Source organism: Syngnathoides biaculeatus, chromosome 20 (assembly GCF_019802595.1).
Source record: "Syngnathoides biaculeatus isolate LvHL_M chromosome 20, ASM1980259v1, whole genome shotgun sequence".
Taxonomy (NCBI): domain Eukaryota; kingdom Metazoa; phylum Chordata; class Actinopteri; order Syngnathiformes; family Syngnathidae; genus Syngnathoides; species Syngnathoides biaculeatus.
Genome location: NC_084659.1, coordinates 7,594,105 through 7,619,247, shown reverse-complemented (window position 1 = coordinate 7,619,247; position 25,143 = coordinate 7,594,105). Strand labels below are relative to the sequence as shown.

The window sequence follows — 25,143 nt, the reverse complement described above, 5'->3', positions numbered from 1 at the left end:
ACGGGTCCTCGATGCCGAGTTTATCTAATTTTTCCACGTACCGTCGTTTATTTTCACTTTCTACATGTCTGACGGTGTCGGACAAGACTGGGCGTCGTGCTCCAGGACGTATTTCCGTGTCGTCTCCAACCGATTTAGCATTGAGCAATGCTTAGCTTGACCGGCAACAAAAATCACGTGATTTTATGACCTAGGTGCACGAGCTCTATTCCACAGCGACTTTTTCGGAATCGTTGCAGTTGTGAAATTTTCTTCAAGTTCCCTCGGATTATGATTTTTTTTTTTTTTTTTTGACTGGGAAATCTGGAATTGCCGTGTTGAATCGCACAGGAATGTTTTCCATAATGTCGATGCCTTTTCCTTTGTCAGTCACAATTTTCCATTCTTCTTCCGTATTCATGTCCACGTTGTCAGTGTGAGACCCTGATTGAATTTCAAAATGTGTCCATCCTCTGTGAAACACTCAAACTTCATAAATCAGGCAGAACGTTCCCGCCCTGCCATGAAAAATGTGTGCCGGGTGGGAAACCACCGTCGGGCCCGTTTAGTATTCGTTAGGTACGTCCGTGGGGCTAATACGAGAGTGTCGTAATTAAATGTGACTTCTGTCATCTCTCCAGCTCAAACAAATTAAATGGAGACACGACGGCGACAAAAGTTGACCCACCCCACAGCGCCAACTCGACATTTATTTGATCAAAGTTCAATGCTTAAAACTGGAATTGGAGGCCAGACTGTAACAATGCTCACGATATACTGCAAAAAATAAAAATAAAAATTGGGAAACATTGTGTGAGGCTGTTTTATGCTGCTCCAAGTGACGGAGACGCACCAGGAGGAGCAGCACAATGTCCATTGGAATGGGGGGGGGGGGATGATTTCAGCATTTAATAAAATACATTGTTCTGGAGGGTACCACGGCGGCGCAGCTGGTAAAACGTTGGCCTCACAGTTCTGAGGTCCCAGGTTCCGTCCCGGCCCCGCCTGTGTGGAGTTTGCATGTTCTCCCCGTGCCTACGTGGGTTTTCTCTGGGCACTCCGGTTTCCTCCCACATCCCAAAAACATGCCACATTAATTGGACACCCTAAATTGCCCCGTCGGTGTGATTGTGAGTGCAGCTGTTTGTCTCTCTGTGCCCTGCGATTGGCCGGTGACCAGTTAAGGGTGTACCACGCCTCCTGCCCGTTGACAGCCGGGATAGCCTCCAGCACTCCCCGTGACGCTCGTGAGGATAAGCGGCAAAGAAATTGGATGGATGGAGAGTGCTGTTTTTCCCTATTCCAGTTTTTGTGGTTGGGGTGGAGGCTAGAACAGATTTGGAATTTCCCTTTATTCGAATAAGGAAAGATGGTTTGAAAGAAGAGGTGTGGTCGTGAAATAAATGACTTGTACCTCAAGGTCTCACTGTATACGGGGGGGGAAAAATGATTGTGGCTTATATTTTGGGGGCTTTTTATATCACTTGCGCTGAAGTTTTGATTTGGTTTGTTTTGCAGCCCCCGCTTCGGTGCATTTTGCTTACAGAAACAAAAAAGACGAGGTTTTTAAGAAGCAAGCGGTCGATCCGCTTTTTGTCCGCACACGCTTGACCCGCACGTGACCGGACGCCACCAGCGGGCCTGCAAATTTGGCCCGCGGCTTGTGCACAGCATGCACAACTGTAACGTGTGGGATGCGCCAGGGCCAGACGAAGCGGCAGCAGTCAAGAGGGCGGTCGCTTGATTGTGAAGTCCCGCGATATTTACTCGTCCTATCTCACATTTTTGGTTTTCTTTCTCCATAGCGACAAAGACGACGACCCTGGCAAGCGTAAAGGATCCCTCGCGTCCCCGTCCGCCCAGCCGCCCCCCTCCTCCGACCCGAGCCCATCTGTTCCTCCACGCCGGCAGCAGATGTCTGAGCTGGAAGCGCCCGAGAGCGAACACGCCGGCGCCGTGGTGTACATCGAGCATTGAATATTGTTTGCAAATCAAATGTGTTGTTGCCTGAAGGGGGGGGATCCTCGCTCGGATGTGATTGTTGTTGTCGGGGGGGAGGACGAACGACGAGCATTTCGACAATTCTGTTGCTTTTGACCATACGCAAGATGCAAACTCAGTGCTGCCATCATGAATGGGATGCAATATGGTTATACATTTGCATGTGGATCACGGACGTTTATGGTTGTCCAATATGCTCATGAACATTTTGTCAAATGTGTCACATCGTCATTGGGAAAAAAAAAAAAATTTTTTTTGTGTGACAGTGAAACATTCAGTTGCATGAGACAAACCATAAGATGAGCTATGTTTTATATATATATATTTTTTATCTTTAGCCTGGGGAAGGTTAAATTAATGGAAGTAAATGAGGCCATATTAACTGCAATATTTGGTCAGTCCTGGAAAAAAAATGGAATTTTTTTTTTAGGCTTAAGACACCAAATTTTTATTTTAAATTTGTCAGAAGTGCACGATTTGCATGCAGCTGGGGTCTCAAAACCAGGATTATAGGACTAAGTTTTATCCACAAAAAACATTTAAAATGCATATGTTTTATTTCCAGTATTAGTAATGTAGACTTAAAAAAAATATATAAATATAAAGTGGCGTTACTTGCCTGCAGACAAGGTCTGAAAATATTTTCATGTTAGTGCTTAAAAATATAATTTTTTTTTTGAACAAATTTAATAAATGGGGACAGCGTTTCAGCCAGGTCTGGCTGCCCACGTACCAAAAATATTAACCGTAAGCCATGTGGTTATGGTTTATCTTGGGGGGGGGGGGGGGGGGGCTGTGATGACTGAGTGGAAAATAAGATTGTTGCATCTCTTAATACAAGCCATCAAATTCTTTTGAAGTTTGATTTGCAACAAAAATGTGCAGTGAAAAAGTGAAGACTATTTGTAATATTTTAGCAAGGAATGTGAAGTCGACACACTCGTAATGTAGACTTAAAAAAAAAAATACAAATTTGATGTAAATATAAAGTGGCGTTACTTGCCTGCAGACAAGGTCTGAAAATATTTTCATGTTAGTGCTTAAAAATATAATTTTTTTTGAACAAATTTAATAAATGGGGACAGCGTTTCAGCCAGGTCTGGCTGCCCACGTACCAAAAATATTAACCGTAAGCCATATGGTTATGGTTTATCTTGGGGGGGGGGGGGGGGCTGTGATGACTGAGTGGAAAATAAGATTGTTGCATCTCTTAATACAAGCCATCAAATTCTTTTGAAGTTTGATTTGCAACAAAAATGTGCAGTGAAAAAGTGAAGACTATTTGTAATATTTTAGCAAGGAATGTGAAGTCGACACACTTGAGCTGCTTCCTCCTCCTCCTCCCCCCCCCGGCCTTGAGTTTGACACTTGTGAGTGCAGTGTTCCCTGAACGCACCAAACTCATTTGAGAGGTGTGTGTGTGTGTTAGGGAGCCACATGAAGTAAACGGAAGCATTTATTTGCCCAATTAAAGCCAAAGCTGCCTCCCACAGTTTTAACTTGTCACAATTTGTGATTGAAATTACAAAGCGGTGAGCCTTGATCGCGCATTTCCTATTAGCCAGGAGCTGCGTGAGCAGTTAGCATGGGGAGTGCGTGTCCGTTTCCCAAGATGCTTATCCTCACAGGGGTCACGGGAGTGCTGTCACCTATCACAGCGAACTTGCTTGGGAAGAAATTGCAGCGCACAAGAGGGCGAGGGGCCTCCTTTCCACCACTTTAGACAAGTGCTGCTTTTGTGCCATCATGAGACCCGCTCGGGAGGAACTGCATCCAGGATCCCTCTCAGTCACGGCAACGCAAGAACCCAATTGATTTTGAAACCTTGACAAGATGTCTGCAATCTGATATCACGAGTCAAAGCACAGCACATTTGTTGTGAAAGCAAATTGAATTCCTTCCCAACTATTTTAGGGCATTTTTTTTGGTTCCAGGAAAGAATTTACCTGCTTTTAAATACCAACTGCTTATTTTCAGGCTAGCTAGCGCAGTACAGTTTTGATTTTGAATATGTGATGAGGTGGTACCGGTCATGACACACAAGAAATAAAATCCCAATTGATTTTGAATCCTTGTGATGATACCGGTTGCACTCGGGGATTTTTATGACGATCAAGACCCCAATTTTGTCTTTATGTGCACTTTTGTTCTGCTGGTGATGATGAATGTTTTAACTTTTGTAATATATTGCAAAACAAGCCCATCTGTTTTGAAAGAACTTTTTTTCTGACATGGAGGCCCTTTATTTCAGCCGTCCACCATGGACCATCAAACTATTTTAGTCATTCAATACAAAAATCAAAAATTTGTTGGCAATTCTTGAACTTGGGAAAAATATTGGGCAAATTGTTCAAACCAAGCGATTGTGTTCTAAGACAGAAGATCAGTGCAGCTCCTGCATGGAGACCCAATTGGACAGTTTTGTCATTCATTGGCAAGGAGTATGAAAATATTTTTACATTGAGCAGCTGATGTGTGAACCAACCTTAATGACGTTCTTGATTAGGGTCGGAATTTGCCAGAAAGTTCCAATCCGAAACGAGTCCAGCTATATGCAAATATAAATCTGTTTGTGCTCCCAAATTAAAAATACATTTCGGTGAGGAAGTTGCAGGCAAAGTCAGCATTTTTTGTCCAGCACTCCAATTACTCCAATCAACTTTTCTTTTTTCCAATTTGTCAAAGAAAGCCCCAATTGTGAAATATTTTAAGTGAAACAACCTCATCAAATTAGCACATTTAGTTCCTCAATCACAATTAACTTTTTTTCCCCATTGGTAAAACGCCCCAAGTGAGGCATCACGTCAAATTAGCACATTTATCAGTTGTACAATTTCAATTTTTTCCCCCGCATATGTCAAAGCAAGCCCCAACTTATTTTAACCAAAACGTTTAAAATATGAAAAGTGAGGTGACGTCAGATGAAATTAGCACATCTTCAGTTCACCACTTTTAATTAACTGACTTACCTTCTTTTTTTCCTTTTCTTTTTCATAGGTAGAAGCAAGGCCATATTAATTTTGACGTCACATTAAATGAGCACACTTTTTTTTTTTAGTTCTCCAGTTTCAATAAACCGACATTTTGTCCTATATCGGTCAAAGCCAGCCCCAATTGATTGTGATCAAATAAGAGGTTGACATTGCATCAAATCTGCACATTTGTTTGCAACCCCCCAAAGAAAATGTTTTGTGGCATATGGAAAATTAAGAAACTGATGTTTGGAGTGCAAAAAAAAAAAAAAAAAAATCCAACAGCACATTAAAAGTTCTGCGCACCCCACGTCTTCATTTTAAAACATTTTTTTTCCAATTTGCCAGAATTAAAAATTGTGTCATAGATCACAAAGAGAACCCAATTTTTTTTTTTTTTTTTTTTGCAATTGAAGCGCGAAAGGCGTAAATGGTTAAATCGTAGTCATAAAAATTATTGGGAGAACTCCGACGCGTCCGCGCGGCGGGGTCCTCTGCGCACCACTTGGTCCCGCCCCCTTTCTTGCACCTGAAGTAACTTTGGCCTTGACGAGCTGCCAATCAAGCAGCTGCGCGTTTCGGATCGCTTCTGCCTTTTCCATCATCAATAACGTGACGTTTTCCTGCCTTTAATACTCATATTAATAGATTGTTTTCATTCTCCATCTGCGCAGGCTCAATGGTGCTTCCTGTCAAGCTTCCATACGACAAGGTATTGTGTCATATTTGTATTTATTTTGCACTCAAATGGGTCCGACTCCATTTTTTTCCTCCCCTTTTTTTTTTTTTGCAGTCCCTCCAAGTATTTTTTTTTTTTTTTTGGTGACTGTTTCCGAGGCACGGGACACTGCCGGTGGGATGGCAACAGCTCCATAAAAACTATAAATAAAACTGCACGGTGGAGTGTGTACTACCATAGTTGGCCCTGCTCTAACTTTCAGTGTGTTGACCTTTGACTTTGGCAAGTGCAGCCGAGGGTCAGTACGGGAAAATGGCAGCCGCTTGCTACTGTACTTTTACATAGTCAAGAGTTACATATTTCAAAGTATATCAAGGGAAATTATTGCCACTGTGGTTAGCATGGAAGCCATCTCACTAAAAATAACAGTTACATTTATGTAGCTGTACATGTACAGTATGAAACAGCCCTTCATAAAAAAAAAAAAAACATGCTGGAATAGAATGACGCTGGTAATTATTAATTTTCAGGCACTGAATAGGAAGATATGTAAAAGAGAAAATTAGAATTAAAATCCCGGTGACCCTGAGCAGTATAAATACAATAAAAAAAATGGAAGAACAAATGTACAGTATTTAAAAATGTTAACATATAAATATGTGTCCTTGTGAATTTTCAAAATGTGTTAACAATATTCAAAATGTTAAATTACATGTATGTAGATTCAACTATATGATGACCATTATCACAGTGTGTGAATGTGCTTTTTATGTGCTAAGAAAAAATGCAAAAGAGCCTAAAATCATTCCACCCACTTTTATGTATTCAGAAGAACACAACTGGCAGTCCTCCGAATGCTTTATTTTTATTTTTCGCATTCAGATGGAAAAAAGAAAAAATTGCCGCCGTAGTCGTCTTTGGGGGCCCAAAAGAAAAATATGTGTTGCATGTGATTAAAATATGTTAAAATGAAAAGTGCCAATTTAATCATGTGAAAGCAATGTACATATTCAAAGGTCTCTATTTATCAAAATCCCATTTATTGACTGCCATTTCAATGTTTTTTTTTTGTTTCTACATTATCGTTGAGCTGTAGAAAATCTACAAATGAAATACATAAAAACAATTCACATTTTCATTCTGCACTTGGCTAACATCTTTGACAAATCATCTTTCTGCCGCGCTGGAACAAAGTCCTGAAAATCGTAAATGTGCACGTTTCTTCTCACAAGCCTCGTTTTCCTGCTCAGGCCAAAGCCCCATCTGATATAAAAGTAGTGCTTTGCCGCCATTTTGTGGAATCTATCGGCATTTGTTTAAAAAAAAAAAAAAGATGACTTGGACACTGTATATTAATTATTGTTAGTATTGACACTGTGATTTCTGTCGATTTAATTTCAGCTAGCTGTTTTTGTAGCTGTTTTTTTAAAGCACCCGATTTCTAACGTTAGACAAATCTACGACTATATCTTTAAATCTCACCCAGTTTGGAGACATTGTTTCAAAATTAGCGTCATTTTCTGGTATTGATCGTCCTCCAATTGTCTCGATTATCGCAAATTTCAGCGGCGTTTCGAGCGCGCGGACTTGAGGGACGGTAATAACCCGGCGGGTCCATCCATCCATCACTGGCGGCGCGGCACGACGGATCGTCGCTCTCCGAATCGGCGCGCAAGCAGGTAAGCGGCGTCCCGATGCATCATGGGAACGGGCAATCGCTAGATAGAAAATGGAGGGGAAGATGGGAAGAGATTATTTTTAATAGCGTCCTTAGAGTGATGGATAGCCATCAGGTGAACTTTGTGCTGGTTGCGTTTATTTTTAGGGCTTTGTTGAAATAAAATACGGTCATGTGCTAAAGTATACGACGGGGACAGGAATGTATATTTCAAGTGAATCGCTGATGAAAATATTGTACATAAACAGGTAAAAGATAGCTTTTTTTTTTCTTCATTAAGTTGTTACATTTAAATCTAGTGGTGTGTTTTGTGAACTACAAAGAAGTTCAAGAAGTCAGCTTCTCCTACTTCCTTCCATAAAAGTGATGCTTTTGTAATATGCTGCCCTCTAGCGGATAGGAGGCTCAACTACTCGATGCCGTTTTATACTCGTTTGCATATTAGAGCTACTTTCGTCTCGATTTGCCCACATCGAATGACTTACGAGACACAGATAATACTACCAAAATAAACATTTTTGACCTTAAAAGACATAATTGAAGACAATCATGATCGTTTGAAGCCTTTAAATGGGTAATATTCTCAATTATTTCTCCGAATCGGAGAGTCGCAGCAAACAAATCCGATAATGGAGCCCAGCAAGCTGTTTGTAAAAGTGTTCCGATTAGCGCGCCGTGCGTCGACGCCAAACGGCGAGCTCGTTAGCGCTCTTTGACTCGCTCACAAAGCCGCCAAAGTGGCGGGTTGAACGCGGCCGCCCCGACGGTGGCACTCGGGCGTCAGCCGCGCTTGTGTGCTTGCAAAGCGTCCGCTGGCGTTCGGGCCTCAGCGTGTTGTCTTTGTCCAACGTCGCGATAGGGATGAGCGCTAGCGCTTTCACGCTTACGCTAGTTCAATACATTCGCTCACTCATTTGCAGCTATTTATCTTTCATTGCGATATTATCCGGGACAACTCAACTTAGATCATCATAATTTTGTTACATTTTGCATTTACGAATTAAGTTTGAAGTCACGTTAAACACATTTTCAGAGAAAATTGCCACGAGCAAAGAATTAAACTAATTAGCTTGGCTTTTATATATAATATTCATATTTTTTTAGATATATATTTTACAAATTATGAGTCCCTTTTTTCATGAAATGCTATTTTATTAAATTTATTAAATGTTCAAAAATGTATTGTTTTGGATGGATGGATGTAATATTTCTGTTCAGTAATCTAAGTAAGTAAAGTCTAGTAATCTTTATTTTGAATGGACCAATTACATTTTTTTTTTATCTTGTAAAAATCAAAACAGACTTTTCATCCTATGTAATTACTTTAAACAGATACATGTTGGTATGTCATGTCAGTTAATTTTCTTTACCAAAAAAAAAGAGGGAAAGGTTAATTTATTTGATTTATTATTATTATTATTTGTTGCATTTTGTCAGTTTGTCCAACCATCCATTTTCTTACCTGCTTATCCTCACACAGGTTGCAGGAGGTATTGTTTGTTTTGCATGGAAAATACATAAAATAGCCCGATTAAAAGAAAGTAATATTTGTATTAAGCGTTGGCCTCACGGTTCTGAGGTCCTGGGTTCGATCCCGGACCCGCCTTTGTGGAGTTTGCATCTTCTCCTCGTCCCTGCACTCCAGTTTCCTCGCACATCCCCCCCCCCCCCCCAAAAAAAAAAGACCTGCAACATTAATTGGACACTCTAAATTGCCCCAAGGTGTGATTGTGAGTGCGGCCGTTTGTCCCGATGTGCCCTGCGATTGGCTGGCGACCAGTTCAGGGCGTCCCCCGCCTTTACCCGTCGACAGCTGGGATAGGCTCCAGCACTCCCCGGGACCCTCGTGAGGATAAGCGTCTATGAAAATGGATGGATGATATTTGTATGACGTTAGTCACTTCTTTGCGCTTCAAATGAATTGAAAAGGGCTTGCTGTTCACGGTTATGGCGCCCCCTGTTGCCTCGGTGTACACTTGAGAGCAGCGGTCCCCTTCCATCAAATCCGCGCATGTTTCCCCAAAATCCGCCTCCTGTTTTTTTTTTTTTAATTAAATCAAACATCATTTAGGAAATATGGTAGTCTTTATGATTTAAGTACCTTAAAGACTTTTTATATTGCATAATGTTGTTTGACGGGGGGGTCAAGGAGAAAAAAAAAAATCGCCCAAATTTTGAATTTCAACATTTTTACACAAGTGCCGTATAAAGTTGCGACGATGAATTGACAAATAAGCAAGTAACAGAGAATGAAAGATGCAATTTGGAAATCACAAATCTACTTTGTCATAATAAGAATTGAAAATATCTTGTCTCGTGATGCTGCCAGAACATTTCTGCCGGCCTCCTCCAGTATCAATGCTTGAACTGTGCCTGCTTGACCGCCTTTTTGTTTTTGTTACACTTCAGCAAATTACTACAATTAGTGAAAAGGACGTTTGAAAAATATGTTTTGACGCAAACAGTCCAGCGGGCGGCGTCAGCTGCGGCGTAAGTACGATAAACGATCAATAGTCGCTCATCAAAACGCCGTCCCGCTTGGAAATCAATCGCTGGCCCGCGATAGGCCACCGCGGCGGCGTTCCGCATCAAAGCTCAACTTCCCGCGGCGAATCAATTGCCTTCCCCGCTGACGGGCACGTTGAGATGACGCCGTCAGCGATCCCGCGGAATCCGGTCGGCACGTACGATTCCCGACCGCGGGCGACGGGGTTGTCGCCCCGCTGCCGCGGAGCGGCCGCATCGACCCGTTTCCCGTTTCGTGTTGGGTTGGAAATCAAATGACATCGCCGAGTCGAGAGAAGCGCCCGCGTGAGTTGGAGGTCACCTTGCGTGCGCGAGGATTAAATATGGTGGCGGGTCTCGGCTCGGGGATTAAGCGCCGTGTTGCCCCCGAAGCTGCCAGGAAGTTAAAACAGAAAGGACGTGCTAGCAAATATGTACGCCGTCTGCGTATCATCTCATTTTGTCGACTGTATGTAAAAGTTTTGTAGTGGATGCTTGGCGTTATAAACCCCCCCCCCCTCCTCCAGTGTACCTAATGAAGTGGTCACCAGTTTACCACGAGTAAAAATCCCTCGCATATCAGGAATGTTCAAAATGGCCAAAATATTACATCCACCCGAGTTCTCGCGCGTAGGCAAAGTATTAGCTACTCCCCAAATATGCCTCGTGGAGAGGCCAAAATATTAGGTACCAGCAAGCCCGAGTGTCCGCCTAATAGTGTCCAAAATCGTTGAAATATTGGGTAATTCCCCAAATTTGCTTCATAAGGCAGTTGCCCGACGGGGGCAAAATATTAGGAACACCCAGGCTTTTTCCTCAGCTCCACCCAAGTGTGCCTAATGAAGTGGCTGAAGGGGCCAAAATATTGGGTACCCTACTGAGTGTACTTAATGACGCGGCCAAAATATTAGGTACCAGCAAGCCCGAGTGTCCGCCTAATAGTGTCCAAAATCGTTGAAATATTAGGTAATTCCCCAAATTTGCTTCATAAGGCAGTTGCCCGACGGGGGCAAAATATTAGGAACACCCAGGCTTTTTCCTCAGCTCCACCCAAGCGTGCCTAATGAAGTGGCTGAAGGGGCCAAAATATTAGGTACTCTACTGAGTGTACTTAATGACGCGGCCAAAATATTAGGTACCACCAAGCCCGAGTGTCCGCCTCATCGTGCCCAAAATCCCCAAATTTGCTTAATAATGAAGTGGCCGACAGGGGCAAAATATTAGGAACACCCTAGCTCAGGGGTCACCAACGCGGGCGAATGGTAGCCCGCGAGGACCATATAAGGCGCCCGCGAGGTATGTTCGAAAACCATACCATAGGCCAGAAGTTGTTACTATTGTTACCGTGCTTTAAATTCTTAATCTGACTTGCTTACGTGAATTAAAAATGTTAAAATACCTGTAATGTCATTTACTACAATAAATTAAAAAAAATAGATTTGATGTCCGTGTAACGAACCTGAGTAGCCCTTCATATGATCGGTGCTCACGAAGTCGCCCTCAGCCCCACCCAAGTGTGCCGAATGAAGTGGGTGGAATGGCCAAAATATTAGGTACCCTCCTCAGTGTACTTAATGAAGCGGCTAAAATATTAGGTACACCCCGGCTCTGGTTATAAGCCAAGCTCAAGTATGCTTAATGAAGTGGCCTAAATATTAATGCAAGGCAAATATTTGCCCTCAAGTTTGGAGTCATGTCTATATCGGAAAAAAAAAATCTTTTTTTTTCAATTTGTGTGACTTTTTTCTTTTTTCCTTTGAATCCGTGTTTTGTTGTGTTTGTGGTTTACCCAGAGAACACAAAAAAATGCTAATTGGCATTTGCTCAATATTCTGCCTTTGCGAAGAAATCGAGCCAGCAACATTTAAATGAACAAACCAGCATTTCCGGTTGTGGCGCTCTTACTTTGAAACTTTCAAGTCGCGCTCTTTACACTTGCGTACTTGATGATTTTTCCTCACGGAGCACACCCGTCGACCAATCCGGAGCCGCACAGCGAGAAAAATTCTGATTGGCTGTTGACGAAGCGACAGCAATGACCCGGAAACTTTGAAAGCAGTTCAGTGAATTTTCGGGATTGACCCAAACAAAACGAAAACTTTCGGCTTTTAATGTTTTGACACAAATTTGGCAATTGTTGTCATCATATTTTATTTTATTTGGCTCAAGGTTAACGTTTTTGTGCCTCGAGGCTCCAGCAGTTGTTATTTTTCGATTTTTTTTTTTTGCTGGCTGATTTGCGTCAATCTAACCAGGAGTCCTGCAGGGCTGCAGATCGATCTCATGATTGTGGTACGTATAGTTCTTTGCAACTCTTATGAGTTATGAATTCAGAAGTGTAAAGTCGGTGTAGTGTGGGCAACTAGAGCGTGTGGAGAAAAATAACTTGTAGATAAAATATAATCGTTAATTCTGATTTACTGCGCGCACAAAACATGCTCAATATTTCATTTCGCGAGAAGCAGACACACGTAACGTCCTGCAAAATCTTTCCATCTCGCACGTTGGCGGTGCCCACTCAGAAGAATCCAGATGAGCCTTCGTACGTTTGCGGCGGCACATTTGGCAATCGCAGCAAAGCGGGTGTAAACAGAAAAACAAACTGCTTGTGATGGGAATTGCACCTTTCCAAAATTGAATCAAAAATAGGATTTCAGTCGGATGTCTGAGAACGTGAGCAAGCGCAACTTAAAAAAAAAAAACTACTAAAAAAACAGACACTTTCGTGTTTGTACTGCACAGTGCCACAAACAAGACAAAAAAAAATACATACTGGTAATCTTAAACATTGACATTTAAATGTGTTGTGAACATGCTACTTTACACTTGTGATCACCACTAAGCAAGCAAAATAATGTCACAATCAGATTTAATGGGAGTGGAGTAGAGTTCATGTGGGGTCATTAGCAGTCATTCAGCCCAGGCCAACTAAACGCTGTGCAATGTTTAAAATGAAATTATCCTCGGGGATTAGAATGAATACAGTAAATATGTAAATATAGTTATTGATTGATTTTCACGCATGTTTTAATACGTGCAGTTTGGGCGTTTGCGCATGCGCATTGTATCGATGCAAAAATATACCACGAAGGTAAACACTTACTTTGTCAAAGGAAATATTTTACGCAAACATTGGCATATTTATTGGAAATGTTGCTGTCTCGTTTACGATTACAAACAGCTCATTTTTTTGTTGTTGACGGCGATTTCCACCGTTTCCGTAAAGTCGCAGTCGAGTGTTAAGCTTTTCTCGGCCACCGTACCGATCGTCACCAGGTCAAGGTGTGACAGTCAAAATTCGTGACTGTTATGGAAACAATTATTTTCACAAGTCTAGGCTCTGAATGTATTGTCATTTGTATATTGATGACATTTGGGCGCTCTAAGTTCGTTATTGGCCTCGTCGAGATAGTTTTAAAATAATTGGGAGTCACGACCCGGAAGTGAAACGTCGACCGGAAAAAAAGAAATGACATCGTTTGAAAATTGACAATGTTGTTTTATTTGAACACACGAGCGAAGTTTGCAAAGTTATGTCAGCGCCAAGAACGTTTGTTTCATTGTTTTTAGCGAGCAGAGGCGCCAACGAAGAGAATGTTTAACTCCATGCAAGCCGAACGGAGGCGAAAGTGACTCAAGTTGGGAGAAGCCGTGCACAGGTGAGGCGTGCTCAACTTTCCCACTGCAATATTTTTCCATCCCCTAAATTTGTATTTATTTCACAGAAACATCTAGATTGTCTTCTACATAGCATATTCCTTAGGTGACAAGACTTAGATTCAAAGCCACCTGCCAATACAAATATTGTATCTGATGTCAAGAGATGAAAAGTAATATTAAATATAATTATTAACATATTTAAGTGTATCATTATCATTACTAGTTTTGTCTGTGAGGCTTACAGGGAGTCCTGGGTCCTCTTCACAAAGTTGAAAATGAATGCCAGTTTTCACGATACTGCCAAATTTTCCCATTTTGCCTTCCTTTAGAGGGCTCTAAAATATTTTTTAAAATAAATTTGTGGCAATGAATATGTTTATTCCATTCAATTATTATGGCCGTGAAAGATGTAAGTTCTGAAGTAAATGATTTTTTTTAAAAGTTCAGCAATAATTGTTATAGTTCACACTTGTATAGGTTAATTAGTTTACAAGTTATTAAATTATTTTTTGGGGGTGGGTGTAAAGTGAAATGCAAAAAAAAAAAAATACCCAACTCACTGCTTTTGTTTTGACAGGATCGAGGAGGTTTTTTTGGTTTTGGCGCAGCCGACGACGGGACCTGCAGCTCAATCCTGTTCCACAGTGGCAGCAAATTGCTTTTGCACAGGTGTGTGTGTCCGAATTTAAGGCATCCATGCAGTGCGCTTCGGGAGGTGTGAGATGTCAATTTCGCGTATCTTAGTCCGTTTCGTAGACTGCACAGGAAAAAAAAACGACACTTCTGAACATGTCTTTGAATTGAAATAAAAATATTATTATTAATATGAAGTGACGTGGTTGGAAAGGTCCGAAGTAGCTACATTGTGTCTTTGTGGATCTAGAGAAAGCGTGGGACAGATTACCAAGAGAGGAACCGTGGTACTGCATGCGGAAGAAATATGTTAGATTAGTACAGGGCATGTATGGGGGCAGTGGCGAGGTATGACAGAAGAATTTAAGGTGGAGGTGGGAGTGCATCAGGGATCAGCTCTTAGCCCCTACCTGTTTTCTGTACTGATGAGGTGAGACTGGAATCCCCTTGGACTATGATGTTCGCAGATGACATTGTGATATGCAGGCGGAGGAACCAAGATTAACAGAATATAAAAACAGAATATATGTGCGTGAAAGAGAGGGGAGGAGGGGGAAGAGATAGCGAGGGTGGACGACTTCAAATACTTTGGGTCAACAATCCAGAGCGATGGTGATTGTGGTAAGGAAGTGAAGAAGCGGGTCCAAAGCTGGCCGGAACAGCTGCCGGAAGGTGTCCGGTGTGTTACGTGACAGAAGAGTCTCGAAAACAGTGGTGAGGCCGGCCATGATGTACGCATTAGAGATGGAAGACATGAAGAAAGTGGCTGCTAGAGCTTAGATGGAAAAAGATGACACGCCGAAAGGAAAAGAAGAATTTTGAGTGACGTGGTGTTGTTTAATTCATAAGCTTATTAAAAAAATAAATAAAACAGCTCACAAATATGTGTCCAGAAGTGTTGAACGTTGTTTGTGTGCTCGTGGCAGTTGATGGAAAAAAACTCAAGTTTCACATTCAAGTCAAGAAACTCTTGCAGAATGTGAAACTTGGGTTTTGCCCCATCGGTGGTCGCCTCCTCGTGTGCCAAAACCTGAGAAATGTTAGGTTTTGGCCCACGGGGAGTCAAAAACAGGACATTTCACATCTCCTCAAGTGTTTGTCTGACTTTGACTGAATATTTGTTGTTGAAATGGTGTCAAATTATAATAAAAAAAACCTTTTGGTGCAATAAAATGCGTATCTTTAGAGGTTTTCAGGTTTATTGGCAACTTTAAAACGGCATTCTTACCCAACTCGGCTCACTTTTACCTTTGCTCCTGAAATCCGACCAATCAAATGACTCTATGCAAATTAATTTGCATAACCACGCCCACTCACCATAAACAACCAATCAAATTGCAGCATTTTCTGAGATTTTCAACTTTTGCCTTAACCAGCCAATCAGATCGCTCCATTTGAGCTCATTTGCATACCCTCTCTCCAATCAGAAACGAGGTCCTGCCCCCTGCCCCCCCCAAAAAAAAAAAATCCCCCCAAAAAAATTTGGGGAAAAAATTTTTGAAAAAAAAATTTGAAAAATTTTTGAAAATGGGAAAAATTTTAGAACAAAAATTTTAATGTTTGAAAATATTTTTGTGATGTGTCAGAAGAATAAACAAGTTTTTTTTTTTTTTTAAAGTTTTTATTTTGCAGAGATGAAGTCAGACATGACATCAAGTAAACTGTTGGGGGGAACCTGCTCACAAGTTTGATGACAGGTTTCTTCATCGCCATGTGGTGAAGTCATCAGCTGGTGGCAGGAGTGAGTGGCGACCTAACAGAAAAGGAGTCAAACAGTCAAAAAAAAAAAAAAAAAAAAAAAAAAAAAAAAAAGTCAACTTGTTGTGCAGCAAATGTTTTTGATGAAACTCACCAGTGAGGAGGATGCGCAAGACTTGTTTTGTGAAATACTGCAAGCGGTGATCGCAGGAAGGTTACACCATGTTCTTGAGCACCTTCAGAAACTCAAAAAAAAAAAAAAAAAAAATTTGAATCGAAGAGTAAATTCAAACTGACGTCAACGCCATTCAAAGAGCATACATACTCTGAAAAGTGTCCTGCTGAAACTCTTCTCAGTCCAACAGCGGCGCACCATGCCGGGGAGGTGAATGCGGCCCTAAAAAGAGACATCTGTGAGGCACACAAATGAACAATGTTTTTTTTGGGGGTGTAAAAAAAAAAAAAATGAGATGAAACTCACCACTAATAAGAGGAGATGCTCAGTTTTTGAGTCTTCACACTGCTCCATGCGCAGGAAGCAGACCATGTTCTTCAGCACCTTCAACAAGAACACGTTTGCTCAAACCAGAAAGACAAGATTGGAACATTTATTGCAAGTGCGCACGGACCCATCGCAAATGTCAAACTGCTCTCCCACGGCTTCCCGGGCTGCTCCGAAGTTTGGCTTCAGCACCTTCTGGATGTGGTTCTCCAACTGCAGAGTAGAGGAAGCAACACTTCATGTATGCAAAAAAAAAAAAAAATTTTAGTTGTGCAGTTTACATTTGGACCCCTCACGCCAAAAACTGTGTTGGGAACTCTGGGGGGGGGGGAGAACAGCATGTTCTGGATGTGGAAACGGAAAACTTGACCAAGAACAGTTGAGCTAATTTTTTCCCCTCAACCTTTATTTGTCTTACAGGTGACTTAAAAAAAAAAAAACGCCGGGACGATACAGACAGCCAGGTCTGCGTTGGGGACTGGACCTTCAAAGTCAGCGTGGACCAGGCTGTAGTGACCTCCCTGGAAAACAGTAAGTACATTTTTTTGGGGGGGGGGTAGCAAATTATGTTTGAGCTGAAACAGACCACCAATGAAGACGCGAGACGCCGTTTGTCTGGGATTGTGTGTTCACAGAGTTCTTCAGCACCTTCAAAAGAAAAACGAGTTTAAAATCAAAACGGGCACAAGTGGAACGTGCATATCGCGCATGGACCCAGTCCAAAAAATGTCAAACTGTTCTCCTCCCCAGAAGAGTGACCCTTCAAAGTCAGCACGGACCAGGCTGTGGTGACCACCCTGGAAAACAGACATCCATGAGGATTATTATTATTTTTTGCGAGTAGCAAATTATGTTTGAGATGAAACAGACCACCAATGAAGAAGACACCAGGCCCTGTTTGTCTGGAACGACCCGTTCACACTGCCGGAAGCCGACCGGGTTCTTCAGCACCTTGGAAAGAAGAACACGTTTAATCAAATGGGCACAACTGGAATGCGCGTACGGTCTTAAGTGTGTAGGAACCCAGTGCAGATGTCATCCAACTGCCTGCCCTCCCATTTCTTGCCAGGCTGCCCTGAAGTTCGCCTTCAGACCCTTTTGGAGGCAGTTTTGCACCTGAGGAGGAAAAGAAGCAAACATTTTATGTAAGATCACCAACACTGGAAGTAGATGACCATTTTGTTCTTACAGGTTACACGGAGAGCCCCAGGACCAGGACAACGACCGTGACAGGAAGTCTCTGGAAAAACAAGACGAGACTCCTGTGAGTTCAACATTAACTGAACACATTTTTGGTAGAAAAGCGCTTGACGGAACTCACCTCGCACGTTTGTGCCGCGGCATTCACGGGGAGCGGACAGAGTTCTTCAGCACCTTCAAAAAGAAAAACATGCTTGATGGAAAAATAGTCACAATTTCAAAGTGCATTTTGTCCAAGTGGACAGACGCAGTCCAAATGCCGTCAAACTGCTCTCCCGCTCCTTCACTTCTCCACCTCAGGAAGTGTAAGCAGAGAGCTTGATCAAGAACAGTTTTGAGCAAAACCTTTAATAACCATTTGTCTTACAGGTGACATTTTACCCCTTTGAAAGTTTAAAAAAAAAAAAAAAAAAAAAGCCAGGAATGCCATCGACAACCAGGTCGGTGTTGTGGATTGGACCTTCAATGTCGGCATGGACCAGGCTGTCGCGACTGCCCTGGAAAACAGACAAGCGAGTTTTTTTTTTTGGGCGGTAGCAGATTATGTCTGAGAGGAAACGAGTTGCCGTTTGGTCTGGCTCGTTCACTGGAAGCAGACCACGTTCTTCAGCCCCTTCAAAAGTAGAACACGTTTAATCAAGTGGGCACAACTGGAATGCGCGTAGGGTCGAAACTGTGTAGGAACCCAGTGCAGATGTCATCCAACTGCCCTCGCGCTTCTGCTTTCAGACCGTTGTGCATGTGGTTCTCCGCCTGAGGAAGAAATGAAGCAACATGCAGTGGAAGCAAGAAGAGTTTTGATCCAAACCAAAATCTATCTTGGGTTTACAGACCACATTCGCACTGCCTTTCCCCCTCATGGCCGTGGAACCTCCGTCACCAGTGTGTTACGATCGCTCTGGAAAAACAAAACATCCAAGGTAAATATTCAACATTTTTTTTGTAATAACTGTATGGACAAAGGGCAAATGTCAAAAACTGCTTTCTCACGTCTTCCAGGGCTCCTCCAAAGTTTGGCTTCAGCACCTTCTGTCTGCATCTGGTCCTCCACCTGAGGAAGAGGCCACAAAGTTAGCAAAGCACATCAGGAAAAGAGTTTTGCGAGTACCGTTGAGTTTTTGGAAAGATGACAATTAGGAGACACGACATTGAGGGGGGGGAAAGGTAGCAAAGATGACAAACTCCCATTTTGTTGCTGTGGAGTGGACCAGTCTGGAAAACAAAAAGAAGAGTCAAAATTGTTTGGATCACAAGTTTTGTCTGAGATGGAACCCACCGACAAAAGAAGCCGAGCAAAGTCAGAGCCGCATCCAACCAGCATCTGGACTGATGACAGACCTTGCTGGACACCCTGATGGGATTTTATTGTGAAGGCTGACACCTTCAGGGAGGGCCGCTCGACTCTAAGAGCAGGTCGGAGCCCCCCACCCCCCCGGAACGAGGACGGTTCTGCCAAGACAAAAAAAAAAAAAAAAAAAAAAAAAGACTCAAAATACTTCGTTTATATCGCACACTGATGGGATCATGGTGTGACAGGGCTAACTAATGAAGAAAATCATTCCATCCCACCACAATTTATTCATCCGCATGTCAAGTCAGACCTCCGACGAGACAAAAAAAAAAAAAAAAAAGTCTTTGCGGAAAGCGATTTTGAAGGTGCGAGGAAAAGAGGAAAAAAAAAAAAAGTCAAGCTACGCATTTGGTTGATTGGAAAGGAGATTGTCTGGAAACTGGAAAGCACTTCGAGTCAAGTCGGACCTCGACAAAGTCGGTCCAGTCGAGTCGCCGTGCTCCTCGTTGGACCCAATCACAGCGGCACCTGGTGGACGTCGAGGACAACATCAGCACACAGTTGAAGGACCTTAACAGTCCCGATGGGAACACGTCTCAATGCGGAGATGTCAAACTCCTGGTCAATTGATCATGTCAGCCATTTTGTTTCATAGCCCACCATCTCGGGATCAAGTCAGGAGGCTGCAGCGACGCACACAAGTCAGGAACGCTCATGTGTCCTCACCCTCCTGCAGCCCCATCAGGGCAACAGGAAGAGGTGTTGTCGCCTGTGATGCGAAAACCAAGTAAGCACTGTTTTTTTTTTTTTTTTGGGGGGAGGGGGGGAGATTAACACATTTATTGTTGCTACCGAGGGCCTGTTACCGTCTGAACCACATGGTTGTCGTCACTGGAGCCATCCCGCCGCTCTTCGCCACATCGTAGTTCATCTTTGACTAAAATGCAACGAAATAAAACAATTTGTGCGGATAAGTGCGTGTGTGTCTCACCAGGGAGGAGAGCAACACCACGCTGGACTCCCTTGAAGACCTGCAACAAGGTGGGCTCAAAGACGGGAACACTGGGTTTGAATCTTAGTTTTTCGGAACGTTTGGTAGAAAATGTCTGAGAGTGCACCGAGACGGCCATTTTCCAGTCCATTTGGCCTGTGGGGAGAAAGGAGACAATTAGTCATGTGTGAATTTTAACTCATCCAGCTGGGATAGGCTCCAGCGAGCCTTGTGAGGATAAGCAACTCAGATAATGGATACATTTAAGGGCGGGGGGGGGCGTCATTTTGTTAAGTACCAGTTTTGTGTTGATTTGAAGAAGTGATTCTGTGGAGAGAAAAGAGAATTAGTCGGAGGTTTTGTTACTCGATGCAAAAAAAAAAAAGTTACCATCTTGTTGGTAGGGTGAAGATTCTTAAGATGGGAGCCTGAACACAGAAATGAGAAAATTAGTCACTTGCGCAGGTTTTAATTATTAATACACATTTCATCGAACAACAACAAAAAAAAAACATTTTGTTGCCAAGTACCATTTGAGTCCATTTGACGACGTGCATCTGTAGACAGAAAATAGACCAAAAATATAAAATATAATTTTTGTTTTTTTGGTAGCGTACAATCAAGGCGGTTAGCGAGACAAACGCGTGAATTAAAAGCGAGCAAATTAAATTGAAATAAGAACTTGGAAGACTCACCTCGTGGACGCGTCCGTGGGGCAGCAGCGAGACGGACGTCGCGATGCCGGCAGCTTGAAGGCCAAAAGACCTTTGAGCAATTAATCGGCGCTTAAATAGCTTTCAGGTGGTCATGCTTTTTCTTTTTTTTTTTTTTTAACAAAACTTTATTGAACAAAGAAAAAACAAAAAAAAATTTAAAGTGTTGCATTTTTGAAAGTAAGAACATTTAGAAAGAAAGTGTGGAGAGTCATAAAGGAGCTGCCACGTGGGATTGAACCCTCGCTTCTCGAGTGCCGGTGGTCGTCCAAAGCACTCGACCGTCTCCGGCCGGCGCTTTCACCTGCCACCTTCGTATTTGTCATATCGGCGACGAGACGTGGCCGCAAACGCGACGTCCGCGTATCTACATGATCGGTACGACTCGGATGTCCGAAACGCTAAACCGAAGTTGGTCCAGTGGTTTAAGACATTGCCTTCGATTGCGGTGGTCGTGTGTTCGATCCTCTCTTTGTGCGCCCTTCACGCTTATTGAAGCCTTGTCTTTATGTAGCGAGGCAGAGCCGTCGATGGGAATCGAACCGTGGTCACCCGAACCAAAGGTAAAGTTTTAAAGCATCAGCCACGCATTTATAGCACGCTCGCAAATTTTTGGTCATATTTGTTTTATCTATTGCAACCGTTTTTCAGGAACAATAAATAGGACCAGAATAGAGAAGGTACTAAGTCGTGTGTAGGTGAATGGTCTAAGCCAACGACTGCAGTTCTTGTGGTTCCTTGTTCAAGTCCTGCTTTAACCTTTGTTTGAATTTCATCCATCATTATTTGTCCAGGTAACCAGGGTTGAGGATCGAACCAGGATCACCGGAACCAAAGGCGTTGTCGTAGACCACCCAGCCACACAATTTGGCGACCGTGGATTCTTTGGGTGATATTCATCAGGTGCGTACACCACCTGCATCCAGATGCAATAAAGGTGACCAAAATGGTCTACTCAGCAAGTCAAGTCTAGTCGAATGGTCTAAGACATTGCCTGGGGTTCATGTGGTCCCTGGTTCAGTTCCCACCTATATCGTTGCTTGGGTTTCTGCCATCTTTATCTTAGCGAAACATCCAGGGTGAGGATCGAACCAGGGTCACCAGAACCATAGGCGTTGTCGTAGACCATCCAGCTACACAACTTGAGCGACCGAGCACATTTTGGCGATATTCATCAGGAGCGTAGACCACCTGCAGTCAGATCCAATAAAGATGACCAAAATTGTGTACTTGATAATGATGGTGTAGTCGAATGGTCTAAGACAATGACTGGGGTTCACACGGTCCCTGGTTCAGTTCCCACCTATATCTTTGGTTGGGTTTCAGCCATCTTTATCTGCGCAGAACATCCAGGCTGAGGATCGAACCAGGGTCACCAGAACCGAAGGCGTTGTCGTAGACCATTCAGCTACACAACTTGAGCGACCGAGCACATTTTGGCGATATTCATCATGAGCGTAGACCACCTGCAGTCAGATCCAATAAAGATGACCAAAATGGTGTACTCAGCAACTGACGTGTAGTCGAATGGTCTAAAGCAATGACTGGGGTTCACGTGGTCCCTGGTTCAGTTCCCAACTATATCTTTGGTTGGCTTTCAGCCATCTTTATCTGCGCAGAACATCCAGGCTGAGGATCGAACCAGGGTCACCAGAACCATAGGCGTTGTCGTAGACCATCCAGCTACACAACTTGAGCGATCGAGCACATTTTGGCGATATTCATCAGGAGCGTAGACCACCTGCAGTCAGATCCAATAAAGATGACCAAAATGGTGTACTCAGCAACTGACGTGTAGTCGAATGGTCTAAAGCAATGACTGGGGTTCACATGGTCCCTGGTTCAGTTCCCACCTATATCTTTGCTTGGGTTTCTGCCATCTTTATCTGCGCAGAACATCCAGGCTGAGGATTGAACCAGGGTCACCAGAACCGAAGGCGTTGTCGTAGACCATCCAGCTACACAACTTGAGCGAGCGAGCACATTTTGGCGATATTCATCAGGAGCGTAGACCACCTGCATCCAGATGCAATAAAGGTGACCAAAATGGTCTACTCAGCAAGTCAAGTCTAGTCGAATGGTCTAAGACATTGCCTGGGGTTCATGTGGTCCCTGGTTCAGTTCCCATCTATATCTTTGCTTGGGTTTCCGCCATCTTTATCTGAGCGGAATATCCAGGGTGAGGATCGAACCAGGGTCACCAGAACCATAGGCGTTGTCGTAGACCATCCAGCTACACAACTTGAGCTATCGAGCACATTTTGGCGATATTCATCAGGAGCGTAGACCACCTGCAGTCAGATCCAATAAAGATGACCAAAATGGTGTACTCAGCAACTGACGTGTAGTCGAATGGTCTAAAGCAATGACTGGGGTTCACATGGTCCCTGGTTCAGTTCCCACCTATATCTTTGCTTGGGTTTCTGCCATCTTTATCTAGGGCGGAATATCCAGGGTGAGGATCGAACCAGGGTCACCAGAACCGAAGGCGTTGTCGTAGACCATTCAGCTACACAACTTGAGCGACCGAGCACATTTTGGCGATATTCATCATAAGCGTAGACCACCTGGAGTCAGATAAAATAAAGATGACCAAAATGGTGTATTTGACAAGTGAGGTTTAGTCCAATGGTCTAAGACATTGACTGGGGTTCACATAGTCCCTGGTTCAGTTCCCACCTATATCTTTGGTTGGGTTTCAGCCATCTTTATCTGCGCAGAACATCCAGGGTGAGGATCGAACCAGGGTCACCAGAACCGTAGGCGTGTTGTAGACCATCCAGCTACATAACTTCAGCAACCGAGCACATTTTGGCAATATTCATCAGGAGCGTAGACCACCTGGAGTCAGATGCAATAAAGATGACCAAAATTGTGTACTTGATAACGATGGTGTAGTCGAATGGTCTAAGACAATAACTGGGGTTCACATGGTCCCTGGTTCAGTTCCCACCTATATCTTTGGTTGGGTTTCAGCCATCTTTATCTACGCAGAACATCCAGGCTGAGGATCGAACCAGGGTCACCAGAACCGAAGGCGTTGTCGTAGACCATTCAGCTACACAACTTGAGCGACCGAGCACATTTTGGCGATATTCATCATGAGCGTAGACCACCTGGAGTCAGATAAAATAAAGATGACCAAAATTGTGTACTTGACAACGATGGTTTAGTCCAATGGTCTAAGAAATTGACTGGGGTTCACATAGTCCCTGGTTCAGTTCCCACCTATATCTTTGGTTGGGTTTCAGCCATCTTTATCTGCGCAGAACATCCAGGGTGAGGATCGAACCAGGGTCACCAGAATCGAAGCCGTTGTCGTAGACCATCCAGCTACACAACTTGAGCAATCTAGTATATTTTGGCGATATTCATCAGGAGCGTAGACCACCTGCAGTCAGATCCAATAAAGATGACCAAAATGGTCTACTCAGCAACTGACATGTCGTCGGATGGTCTAAAGCAATGACTGGGGTTCACATGGTCCCTGGTTCAGTTCCCACCTATATCTTTGCTTGGGTTTCTGCCATCTTTATCTGAGCAGAACATCCAGGCTGAGGATCGAACCAGGGTCACCAGAACCGTAGGCGTTGTCGTAGACCATTCAGCTACACAACTTGAGCAATCAAGCAAATTTTGGCAATATTCATCAGGAGCGTAGACCACCTGCAGTCAGATCCAATAAAGATGACCAAAATGGTCTACTCAGCAACTGACATGTCGTCGGATGGTCTAAAGCAATGGCTGGGGTTCACATGGTCCCTGGTTCAGTTCCCACCTATATCTAGACGAGACATTTTGGCGATATTCATCAGGAGCGTACACTGCCTGTGATGAGATCAGATAAAATTGACCGAAATGTTGTACTCAGCAACTGCAGTGTCGTCGAATGTTTTAAGAAAATGACTGCGGCCCAGCTGGTTACTGGTTCTTTGTCTGGGTTTCCTTCAAAATTGTCTGTCCAGGTGCTCAGGCCAAGGATCGAATCAGGGACTCTGGACCCATAGGGATCGTCGTAGATCATCCCGCCACACCATTTGGTGACCACTCAGTTTTTGGAGTCGTATTTATCAGGTGCGTACACCGCCGGCAGTCAGCTCTGATAAATCTGACCAAAATGGCATACTGAACATCACAAGTGTAGTCGAATGGTCTAAGACAAAGACTGGTGTTCACATGGTCCCTCATTCAGTTCCCACTTTAAGCTTTGTTTGACTTTCCTCCATTATTTGTCAAGAAACTCAGGGGTGAGGATTCAACCAGGTTCACCAGAACTGTAGGCGCTGTTGTAGATCACCGAGCCACACAATTTGGCCAGTTGCGGACATCTTGGTGGTATTCATCAAGTCCGAACACCACATGTGGTCGAAACCGATAAAGACTATTGCAATATGAGTCTCAGCAACTCTGGTGTTGTCAAATGGTCTATGGCAATGACTGCAGTTTATCTGGTTCCTGGTTCAATTCCCACTGTAATATTTGCTTGGGTTTCCTTCTACAGTATTTGTCCAGGCCCTCAGGGCGAGGATTGAACAAAGGTCTCCGGACCCAGAAGTACCCTCGTAGATTATCTGGCCACAGCATTTGGCGACCACCCAATATTTTGGGGTAGTTTTCACCCGGTGCGTATACCAACTCCGG

At 43.4% G+C, this 25,143-nt stretch overlaps 2 long non-coding RNA genes across 11 annotated transcripts; both read right to left on the bottom strand.

The window, feature by feature from the left end:
- Positions 1-2,793: 2,793 nt before the first annotated feature.
- LOC133493478 (uncharacterized) lies at positions 2,794-5,410 on the bottom strand. Its single transcript, XR_009793006.1, has 3 exons — positions 4,950-5,410; positions 4,466-4,528; positions 2,794-4,375 (listed from the first exon to the last, which is right to left on the bottom strand). It is a non-coding gene; the product is annotated as an uncharacterized LOC133493478 (long non-coding RNA).
- A 10,553-nt stretch (positions 5,411-15,963) lies between these two features.
- On the bottom strand, positions 15,964-20,693 carry LOC133493477 (uncharacterized). Of its 10 annotated transcripts, XR_009793002.1 has the most exons (15): positions 20,485-20,690; positions 20,320-20,346; positions 20,180-20,217; positions 20,088-20,116; positions 19,790-19,945; positions 18,498-18,956; positions 18,341-18,405; positions 17,629-18,260; positions 17,497-17,547; positions 17,331-17,423; positions 17,181-17,258; positions 16,435-16,520; positions 16,287-16,364; positions 16,131-16,202; positions 15,964-16,050 (listed from the first exon to the last, which is right to left on the bottom strand). It is a non-coding gene; the product is annotated as an uncharacterized LOC133493477 (long non-coding RNA). The 10 variants fall into 10 exon arrangements; XR_009792999.1 differs by having other exon boundaries at positions 17,181-17,547; XR_009793000.1 differs by lacking the exons at positions 15,964-16,050; positions 16,131-16,202; positions 16,287-16,364; positions 16,435-16,520 and adding an exon at positions 16,730-17,104 and having other exon boundaries at positions 17,178-17,258; positions 20,485-20,681.
- Positions 20,694-25,143: the final 4,450 nt, after the last annotated feature.